Raw genomic sequence first — 11,719 nt, 5'->3', positions numbered from 1 at the left:
CATAAATCACAGCAAGATCTTTTTCGATCCACTGCCTAGGGTAATGAAAATAAAAACAAAAATAAGCAAATGGGACCTACTCAAACTTAAAAGCTTTTGCACAGCAAAGGAAACCATAAACAAAATGAAAAGACAACCCACAGAATGGGAGAAAATATTTGCAAATGAAGCAACTGAGCAGTGATTACTCTCCAAACTATACAAACAGCTCATGCAGCTCAATATCAAAAAAAACCCGAACAACCCAATCAAAAAATGGGCGGAAGACCTAAATAGACGTTTCACCAAGGAAGACATACAGATGGCCAAAAAGCACATGAAAAGATGCTCAACGTCACTAATTATTAGAGAAATACAAATTGAAACTACAATGAGGTGTCACCTTACACTGGTCAGAATGGCCATCATCAAAAAATTTACAAATAATAAATGCTGGAGAGGGCGTGGAGAAAAGGGAACCCTCCTGCACTCTTGGTAGGAATGTAAATTGGTACAGCCACTATGGAGAGCAGCATGGAGGTTCCTTAAAAAACTAAAAACGGCATTACCTTATGATCCTGCGATCCCACTCCTGGGCATATATCCGGAGAAAACCATAATTTGAAATGATGCATGCACCCTGATGTTCATTGCAGCACTATTTACAATAGCCAGGACATGGAAGCAACCAAAATGTCCATCAACAGAGTAATGAATAAAGAAGATGTGGTACATATATGCCATGGAATATTACTCAGCCATAAAAGAGAACAAAATAATGCCATTTGCAGAGACGTGGATGGACCTAGAGATTGTCATACCGAGTGAAGTAAGTCAGACAGAGAAAGACAAATACCGTAAAATATTGGTTATATGTGGAATCTAGAAAAACGATACAGATGAACTTATTTGCAAAGCAGAAATAGAGTCACAGACGTAGAGAACAAACGTACAGATACCAAGGGGCAAAGGAGGGGAATGGGATGAATTGGGAGATTGGGATTGACACATATACACTCTTGATACTATGTATAAAATAGATAGCTAATGAGAACCTACTGTAGAGCACAAGGAACTCTACTCAATGATCTGTGGTAACCTAAATGGGAAGGAAATCCAAAAAAGAGGGGATATATGTATAAATAGAGCTCAGTCACTCTACTGCACAGCAGAAACTAACACAACATTGTAAAGCAACTATACTCCAATAAAAATTAATTTTTTAAAAGTCTATCTGGTGATGGTTCTCAGATACGACAGTCTATCCTCACACTCATAGACAAGACCAGAGCCTTGAGAATTCATTCAGCCTCCAAAGCTGGGGTGGAATTCCCATGTCCCAGCTGGTGACATGACACTTGTCTCCTCTCAGCCTGGGAGGGTTTTTCTCCAAATCCCGAGGACACAGGATCGCTGGCTCCGGGTGAGGACAGAGGGGAGGGCAGTGCCTGGACACCTGTTCCAGACGTTCCTTCAGCGACATCACCCGACTCCCCACCTTGGAGGGCGTCCGCGGGTCCAGGAAATGACTCCAGGACGGACTCGGGCAGCCCCTCGCCGAGCGGCTCTTCCTCCCTCTGGGCAGCATCAAGGTGGGGCCCCGCCGGAGCCCCGCCGTAAGGAAGGTCTGATCCGGCACAGGCTTAAGGATTTCGCTCCAGCGTCACTCAGGAGGTACAGAGCCATGCCAATCACCTCTCCTTGTTTGCCTGGACACACAAGCCTGTAGGTGAGCGGAGTCCGTGCCCAAGGCACTGAGGGTAAAATCCCACGTGGATCCTGCCTTCGCTAACTTGTCACTTTGCACTGCTGGCGCCCAAACCAAGACGGAGGAAACGGAGATGGATGTGGTGGGAGCGACGGGGGGCCAGAAGGGCCCCTGCTCCCCCAGGCAGATGGATGTGGTGGGAGCGACGGGGGGCCAGAAGGGCCCCTGCTCCCCCAGGCAGATGGATGTGGTGGGAGCGACGGGGGGCCAGAAGGGCCCCTGCTTCCCCAGGCAGATGGATGTGGTGGGAGCGACGGGGGGCCAGAAGGGCCCCTGCTTCCCCAGGCAGATGGATGTGGTGGGAGCGACGGGGGGGCCAGAAGGGCCCCTGCTCCCCAGGCAGATGGATGTGGTGGGAGCGACGGGCGGGCCAGAAGGGCCCCTGCTCCCCCAGGCAGATGGATGTGGTGGGAGCGACGGGGGGCCAGAAGGGCCCCTGCTCCCCCAGGCAGATGGATGTGGTGGGAGCGACGGGGGGCCAGAAGGGCCCCTGCTCCCCCAGGCAGATGGATGTGGTGGGAGCGACGGGGGGCCAGAAGGGCCCCTGCTTCCCCAGGCAGATGGATGTGGTGGGAGCGACGGGGGGCCAGAAGGGCCCCTGCTTCCCCAGGCAGATGGATGTGGTGGGAGCGACGGGCGGGCCAGAAGGGCCCCTGCTCCCCCAGGCAGATGGATGTGGTGGGAGCGACAGGGGGCCAGAAGGGCCCCTGCTTCCCCAGGCAGATGGATGTGGTGGGAGCGACAGGGGGCCAGAAGGGCCCCTGCTTCCCCAGGCAGATGGATGTGGTGGGAGCGACGGGCGGGCCAGAAGGGCCCCTGCTCCCCCAGGCAGATGGATGTGGTGGGAGCGACGGGGGGGCCAGAAGGGCCCCTGCTTCCCCAGGCAGATGGATGTGGTGGGAGCGACGGGGGGGCCAGAAGGGCCCCTGCTCCCCCAGGCAGATGGATGTGGTGGGAGCGACGGGGGGCCAGAAGGGCCCCTGCTCCCCCAGGCAGATGGGGCCACTCTACAGAAGGGCACAGGCAGGATCCGGGGTAAGATCTGGGCCTCCCAAGCCAGGCCCGATGACCTGGTCATTGCTCCCTACCCCGAAGCAGGTATGTGGTGGACGAGAGAGCAGGAGTCACCACGTGTCAGCTCTGAGTGGGCAATGCAGAGGCCAGCGGGGGCCCTGTCTGTAAATCAGACAGGCGGGCAAAGGATCTGACACTTGTCTACAAAACTGTAAGGTTTTTTTCAAGAGCTAGGTCGCTGTTTTATTAAAAATATGTAACTATTTAAAGTAGATTTTTCAGGTCAAAAAATTCATGCTAATTATTTTTTTCTCTCATTCAACAAAACTCTATCAGGAGGCTCTAAACCCCAGGGATGAGCCCCGTGCAGAGCAGCAAAGTGCTCCTGGCCTCTGTCCTGCTGGCGCTTAGGGTCTAGGCTGGAGCAGGACGTCAGGCCACTGGACAGATTACAACATATAATCTGGATTACAACATGTGATTACAACATGTGATTAGGGCCCTGGAGGAAACACGGGTCGGGGGGGCCGGGGGGTGACGAGAGGCCACCGGTCGGGCCTAATTTAGACGGAGGGAAGGACGTGAAGGATCTCGGAGCCGCTGTGATCATTTCCTTTGCTCCCGCCACCGTAACCAGGCAGCACAACCCAGGGGCGTGGCAGGAGTGTACCCTCAAGGTCTTGGAGGCTGCAGGTGGGAAATCAAGGCTCATCGGGTCTGGTTTCTCCCGGGGGCTGCGGAAGGCTCTGCGCAGGCCCCATCCTGGGCTTGAGGACAGACAGCCATCTTCACGTTCACACGCGTCGTTCTCCCCGTGCACCCGTCTGTCTCCAAATTTCCCCTTTTCGTGAGGACCCCGGTCACACTGGATCAGGGTCCACCCTAATGACCTCGTTTGAATGTCATTGCTTCTGTGGCCAAGTAAGGTCACTCAAGGCCCAGGCCCCCACCTGCCGCTGACCTAAGGCAGCCTGTCGTCACCCTAAGTCCTCATCCTCGATCCCAAACCACGTCGCGGGCCGGGTCCCCAGGAGGCAGGCTGAGTTGGGTGTGAATGTGTGGCCTGTTTAAGGGTCAGTGCTCTGTGGGGAAGCGGAGGGAGGCAGGACGGGGCCTTCCACTCGGTGCTGGCAAGCCCTCCTCCAGCCCGTGGGCTGGGCGCTCCAGAGTTGGGGTGGTCCCTCCAAGCTGACGCCACCCCAGGGTGGGTGAGAGGCCTGGGTGTCAGGTGCAAGCTGCCACAGGAAAGGGGCACGGCCTGGGTCCCAGAGAGGGATGAACAGCTCAGGGCTGTCTGCCAGCAGCGCCCTCAGCAGCTGGGAAAGTAAACTCTTCGGTTTAGAAGGGAGTCCGGGCCACACACCCGCCGCAGACTTACGAACCTCCATGGACGGCTGTGGGGCATCACTCCAGCCACTGACCGTTCACGTCAACAACCCATGTCTGGGAAGGTGCCGGCCAGCAGGCAGAGTCCATGGAAGGGCAGAGACCAGATTGCCCTGCAGTTAGGCGGTGCGGTTGACTTTGGAACCTGGGTCGGTGGGAATCGGCCGTCCTGGGCTGGAGGGGAGTTACTGGTGAGTGTGAGTCACGGTGTGAGGCCCCTGGGGTGCAGGGCAAGGCTGGAGGTTGAGGCCAGGGGCTCTGGCAGAAACCCGTGCATGGCCCAGACCGACCACCAAGGGAGGCTGGGTTTCTGGAGTCGCTCACGGCGTCCACGGCAGCAAAGCCAAGTCCGAGGCGGAGTCTGCAGGCAGAGGGCACCCACGAGGTCCTCGAGAGGCCGGCCCCCCTCAGAGTCCAGGAAAGGAAGCAGAGCCGGCCCATAGCGAGAAGGCCGCCCCTGCTGCTCCCGGAGCACCCTGCATCGGGCAGAACCAGACGACACAGACCTGGGACCGTAAACTGACGCATAGGCAACGGAAGGGCCAAGGATGAAGCGAGTTCTGATTCCAGGACAGAAGGAAAAATGGGAACCAATCAGGAGCTCAGCAGGCACAGTGCCAGAGCCCAGGGCCCAGGGAGCGCGGCCCAGGTGCGGGGAAAGGAGCCGGGACCACGGGAAACCAGCTGCGGCAGCTTCCTCCTCATCTTCCTGAGCAAGACGGTCTCACCGGACCGGCCCCTGCCCTGCAGGAACACCGGCACCTATGCAGTTAACAATTATGACCCTCGACATTCATTTAGTGCCCACTGCAGGCTGGCACTTGTGCTCTCAAAACCACACGAGCATAACTCCCGCTCGGTGGGTTTACATAATTTATCCAGAACCGCCCAATTCGTAGGACCCAGAGAGAAGACTGGGGTCCATCGGATTCAATGGCCCCACACACGTGCAAACCAGGCTCCTCCCTGAGAAAAAGACCAGGCCAGCCAAGTGTCCGGAAGCCAAACAGGGAGAGAATTCCTGGGAGGTCAAGGGTGTGCAGGCTGAGAGGGGCCCCAGGGAGAATGGGTATCACCCCCAAATGTAGCAAAGGTTATTTTTCCACTTAAAACCAATTCAACTTCCATGTAGAAGTCACTGTTAACGTCACCCTATCTTTCTTGACCTCTTAAAGAGGAATTCATTCAATGTCGATTTTTTCCTTTTTTTTGTGGATTACCAATTCCAATTCTTACTTTTCCTTCCTTTTCACATCATTGGCATTGGATCAATGTCACGGTTCTAAATAAAAGTAACCAGAGGGGAGAAACAAGATTATTTATAAGCAACCAGAGTGTAATAGTAAAAGTGAGTGTTTGGCAATCGTTGTGATTTTCCTCCAAAGGAAATATTTTTTAAATTAACCCCTTATTGTTACATACACTAATTATTTGTATTATCATTTTCTAGAAATACCAATGCATATTCAAATTCTTAAAAGTACATCATTGGAGTATAAAAATTAATTGCTTCCCTTAATGAAACTTTCTGGTGAGGAAAAGATAATCTTAATAGCTGATTTCAATTCAACGTAGTGAGTAGCATAAGTGAGGTACTGATAGACAAATGAATTCTTTTTCTAGCATAAGATGCTTCTAAATTGTAAGCTGCAGAAAATCAGCAACCTGTTCCTCAGTTCTGCTCTCCACTCTTTCTCAGGAACGACCTGGACGCAGGAGGTTGTAGATCTGATACAGAACGGTGGAGACCTTGAGCAGAGCGGATTGGTCCCCATCCACCTGCGACAGCCTTTCCTGGAATGAATACGGATACCGGACTGCTCTGGTAAGTCTCCAGTTTACAAAATCGTAATCTTCACGTAAAGATGGGCAATTTGGGAGTGGAGAGTCTGAAAGTCTACCACACCCCCCAAAAAAAAACTCCCTTTGGTCCCCAACTCTAAATGCTGGATACAAGTTACCTTTACTTGTGCAAATCTAGGTAGACAGACCCCTTCACTTAAAAACTTATTTAGCTCTAATGCTAAACAATAGAGGGGCACCACCTCGCTATTAAATAAAGTGTCACCGAGTTACAAACACCAGGGAAAGGGATCTCTCCCCAGCCGTCCCCCAGCAGGGGGACTTCATACGCCAATGTCACAGGGGCCTGGCACCAAGGACCCCAGATACAAGGTCAGCATTCCTGAGGCACTTTCCGTGGGGAAATAAACAATGCGCGGTGGAGTCCTGGCACTCAGGTTACTCCAAACACTTTCCTGCATTAGCACTTTTTGTCCTCACAGTACACTGAGGAGCTGCTACTTGACACCCACGTTACACACACAGAAACTCAGGCCCAGGAGGCTATGATCTGCTCGAGGGCCACAGCTGATAGGACTGAGCCAGGATCTGGGCTCGGGAATTCTGTTTCTGAAGCCCATGCTCTTAACCACTAACCCGTAGTGTGTGTGTGCACACACATGTGCATGTGTGTGTGTGTGTGGTGTGTTGTGTGTGCATGTGTTGTGTATTGTGTGTGTGCATGTGTGTGTTGTGCGTGTGATGTGTATTGTGTGTGCATGTGTGTTGTGTGTGTTGTGTGTGCATGTGTTGTGTATGTTGTGTGCGTGCGTGTGCATGTGTGTTGTGTGTGGATGTGTGTGTGTTGTGTGTGCGCGTGTGCGCATGTGTGTTATGTGTGCATGCGTTGTGCGTTGGGTGAGTGTGCTGTGTCTGTGTGTCCTGCAGGAACCATCCCAGGCACACGCGTGCACCTGAGGTACAGGGTGGAGTTACACAGACTGAGGGGCCCAGCACCGTCATCTCTAACAACAATGTTCCCACAGGAATCCATTCTAACCCAACGTGAAAACTGCGGACTTGGGAACTCACATTTGGAAAATGAATTAACAAGCTAATTGTCCTGTCTTGTCTTTTTTTTTCTTTCTTTCCTGTTTTTTTTTGACCCAGCCTAACATGTGCCATGTTTTCTAAACTGCTCAGTGTCACCCCAGAGTGCTTGGGGCAAAGTGGCAAAAATGAGCGTTAAAAATAACTGGGGACAGATTTTGAGAGTGTTCAAGGCTACACTACGTAATTCAGGTTTGACCTTAGAGGCCTCCAGTGGACACGTCTGTGGAGTCCTCAGGCCTCTTCAACAATTTCCCTGTCATTTTCTTTGAGCAGTGATTTGAAGACATAACGCAGGTCCGCCCTGGGTCTTCTGAACCTACGGTGTGGTCGAGGTGTCCTCACCCATTTGCATGCGGTGGTTTGGTGCTGGCTGGCTCTGCTGTAGGTACTGAAGGTTGATGGGATGAGAAAAGGAGCGGGCGGGTGGGGGTGGGTCAGTGGTGAGTGAGACCCTGAGGGAAAGTCCTGCCTCAGAGATTCTAATGTGCAGCGAACCACGGGTGCAGAGCGCCAGTGGAGACCAAGGAGGAATGGTTTTCATCATCCAAGGGAGGAAGAAGGGCTGAATGTGACCTAAAACCCAGGAGCCATACGTGAAGAAAACTGACAGAATCAATTCACAAAAAATAAAACTTTTTAAAAAATTAACAAATATGCTGGAACAATTTTTCAGGAATCGACCAGGCAAATGCAATGCCTTCCCCAAGGACTCTGAAAAGTCACCTTCCTGCACAACTGCTGCTGCCATCCTTCTGGGAGAAAACCTGCAAGGTGAGGTGGGAGCAGAAAACACTCAGGGCCGGTTTCCCGTAAGAACGTATCATCCCCACACCTGTCCGCCCAAAGCACCGGGTCAGGTGGATGAGAGCGGGTGGGGTGCACTCCCACACCAGGGGCTTGGGGGCATGGCACGGGGCTCCGTCCTGAGCGCCCCCAGCCCCTCGGCGACGCCACAGGGGGACGTTCAGACATCACTGTAGCTCAGAGACATCACACAGGCTGCCCAATGAGAACCACCTGGCAGGGGGCCGAGATGGGCTGCAAACCCAGGTCTTCCTGACCCAACAGCCCGTGATGGTCCCACCAACCCACACCACCTGCCTCAGGCCTCCCGCACCCGCAGAATTCTAGGCGTCTACATGGCTGGCCTGCTCGTGGCCATAGGTGGTGAGTATCTGAGGGAGCAGAGGTGGCGCTGAAGGAGGCGTACCTGCTCCCGTCTGTCCCTTGATAATAGACAAATTTTCTGACCCATAAGTGGCTTTCTACCCTTCAGGCTCAGTGAGTCACTACCTACAGTGTTTTCTGAAGTGAGTTCTTTGCAGCCTTATTCAGGGAGATCCCATGTCTCGTGCTCAGAGAAGGGTGGGAATCCACGCTCTGTACCTGCCCTTTTGAAGCACGTGAGCGTAAATAAGTTTCTGAGAAGGAACTTGTTTAATTCTGCTTAACTCAGAGCTTCAAACATGTACTTGACCCAAACTCTTTCTCAAGTGAAGCCTCTAATCTCCAGGAAGCTCACGTTCTTCCCAGCACATTCTGGAGGACAGTACGAAGGTCATTGGCCTCGAGGGTTGGAAGGGTGGTCCCTGAGTTAAATCACTTCTCCGAGAATGACCGCGGGGGCACAGTGGGTCTCACAGCCTGGCCAGAGCCAGGACCTTCAGCCACCTGCCCAGAGCCCACCTGATGCTACCATACTGCCAGCCCCTTAAAGGAGACAAACTTCGTGAAGTTGTCATTATTTTAGAGAAATGAAACAAAGAAAAATCCTAGTACATTTTGTTTGATAAGATAAGCAAAAACTTAAGCCTCAAAGGAAAAATTTTCTCTCTAATTTGCCCAATAATGAACCTGATTTCTTTTTTTTCTATTGGAAAAAAGGTATTGTCTATTTGTCCAGAGACATATATTTATAGGCACAGCAGTACTACACATGCTGGAGGGTTTTTTTAGGTTTGGGAATTTTTTTCCCCCAGCTTCATTTAGGGATGATTGACAAGTAAAACGTCAATATAAGGTACACAACGTGATGTTTTTTGGGGTTTTTGGGGGGTTTTATTTTGTTTGTTTTTTTCGCTACGCGGGCCTCTCACTGTTGTGGCCTCTCCCGTGGCGGAGCTCAGGCTCCGGACGCGCAGGCTCAGCGGCCATGGCTCACGGGCGCAGCCGCTTCGCGGCATGTGGGATCTTCCCGGAACGGGGCACGAACCCGTGTGCCCTGCATCGGCAGGAGGACTCTCAACCACTGCGCCACCAGGGAAGCCCCAACGTGATGTTTTGACTGAGAAATGAGCACCACAATCAAGCTAATAATACAACACATCCATCACATAGTTACTCTTTTTGGTGCGGGAGTGAAAACACAATTGAATTCTACTCTCTTAGCAAATTTCAAGTATCGATATATAATAAATTCTCAGTTATAATCATCATGTTGTACATTAGGTCTCCAGAATTTATTCCTCTCATAAATGAAAGTCTGTACCTTTGTTCAGCATCTCCCCTTTCACCCCACCCCCTGGTAACCACCGTTCTACTGTTATTATGAGTTCGATTTTTTTTAGATTCCACATATAAGTGAGATTGTGCAGCATTTGTCTTTCTATATCTGGCTTATTTCCCTGAGCATAATGTCTTCCAGTTTCATCCATGTTGTCACAAACGTCAAGGTTTCCTTCTTTGTTAAGGTTGAATAATATTCCACTGTACAGGCAAATGTGTCTTCGAGATAGTAATTTTGTTTCCTTTGGATATAACCTAGAAGTGAGATTGCTGGATCACGTGGTAGCTCTATTTTTAATTTTTTGAGGACCCTCCATACTGTTCTCCACAGTGGCTGCACCAATTTACTTTCCCACCAACAGCACACAGGGTTCCCTTTTCCTTACATCCTCACGAACAATTCCTCTTTTAACTTTTTGATCATAGCCATCCTAACAGGTGTGAGGTGATAGCTCATCGTGGTTTCGATTTGCGTTTCACTGATGATTAGTGACGTTGAGCATCTTTTCATACACCTGTTGGCCATCTGTCTCCTTAGAAAATGTCTCTTCAGGTCCTTTGCCCATTTTTTAATCTGGTTACTTGTTTTTTGCTATTGAGTTGTATGATTTGTATGAGTTCCTTATAAATATTTGGTTTCAAATATTCTCCCCCATTCTATAGACTTCTCATTTTCTCGATTGTTTCCATTGTTTTGCAGAAGCTTTTTAGTTTGATGTAGTCCTACTTGTTTTTTTGACCTTTGTTGTCTGTGTTTTTGGTGTCATATCAAAATAATCGTTGCCAAGACCAATGCCAAGGAGCTTTTCCCCTATGTTTTCTTGTAAGAGTTTTACAGTTTCAAGTCTTATGTTTAAGCCTTTCAGGGTTGATTTTTGCGTATGGTATAAGATGATTTTATTCTTTTGCATGTGGATATCCAGTTTTTCTGGCACCATTTATTGAAGAGACTACCCATTCCCCATTGTGTATTCCTGGCCTCCTTGTTGAAAATTAGTTGATCATATATGTTTGGTTTACTTCTGGGCTCTTTAGTGTATTCCATTGGTCTGTGTGTCTGTTTTTATGCCAGAACCATACTGTTTTGATTACTATAGCTTTGTAACATTTATTCTGTGAAAAATGCCATTGGAATTTTGATAGGGGTTGCCCTGAATCTATGGATCGCTTTGGGTAGTATGGACATTTTAGCAATATTCACCCTTCCAATCTGTGAACACAGGATATCTTTCCATTTATTTGTTTCTTCTTCAATTTCTTTAATGATTATCTTATAGTTTTCAGTGTACAGATCTTTTACCTGCTTGGTTAAATTTATTTCTAAGTATTTTATTCTTTTTGATGCTATTATAAATAAAATATTTTCTTAGTTTATTTTTCAGATAGTTCATTGTTAGCATATAGAAATGCAACTGATTTTTATATATTTATTTTGTATCCTGTAACTTTACTGAATTTGTTTAGCAGCTTTTTTATGGAGTCTTTATGAGTTTTTCACATATATGATCATGTCATCTGCAAACAGAGATAATTTTACTTTTTCCTCTTCATTTTAGTTGCCTTTTATTTCTTTTCCTTGCCTAACTGCTCTGTCTAGAACTATGTTGAACAGAGGTGGCAAGTGTGAGCAACCTTGTCTTGTTCCTGATCTTAGAGGTTAATTGTTTTCTTGTTCTTTTGTAGTTCCTTTGTGCCTTTCTTCCTCTCTTGCTGTCTTCCTTTATGATTTGGTGGTTTTTTGTAGTGTTATGCTTTGATTCCTTTCTCTTTATCTTTTGTACATAAGGATAGCTTTGCCAAGTAATGTGTTCTTGGTTGACAGTTTCTTTTTTTTTTCTTTTAGCACTTTGAATATCTATCTCATCTCACTCTCTCCTGGCCTGTAAGGTTTGTGTGGAGAAATCTATTGATAGCCTTATGAGGGTTCCCTGCTATGTGATAAGCCTCTTTTGTCTCGTTGCTTTCAAATGTCTCTGTCTTTGATTTTTGACAGCATGATTCCAGTGTGTCTCAGTGAGGAACCTCTTTTGGTTGAAACTTCATGTCCTTGGATGCCCATATCTGTCCCCAGATTTGAGAAGTTTTAGCCATTATACCTTTAAATAAGTTTTCTGCCCCTTTCTCTCCTGGTATTTCTAAGATTTGCATATTTGTTCTCTTGAAGGTGTCTCA

The sequence above is a fragment of the Orcinus orca genome, chromosome 13 (assembly GCF_937001465.1).
Source record: "Orcinus orca chromosome 13, mOrcOrc1.1, whole genome shotgun sequence".
NCBI lineage: Eukaryota > Metazoa > Chordata > Mammalia > Artiodactyla > Delphinidae > Orcinus > Orcinus orca.
The sequence above is the reverse complement of the archived record's forward strand: the minus strand, read 5'-3'. Positions refer to the sequence as shown.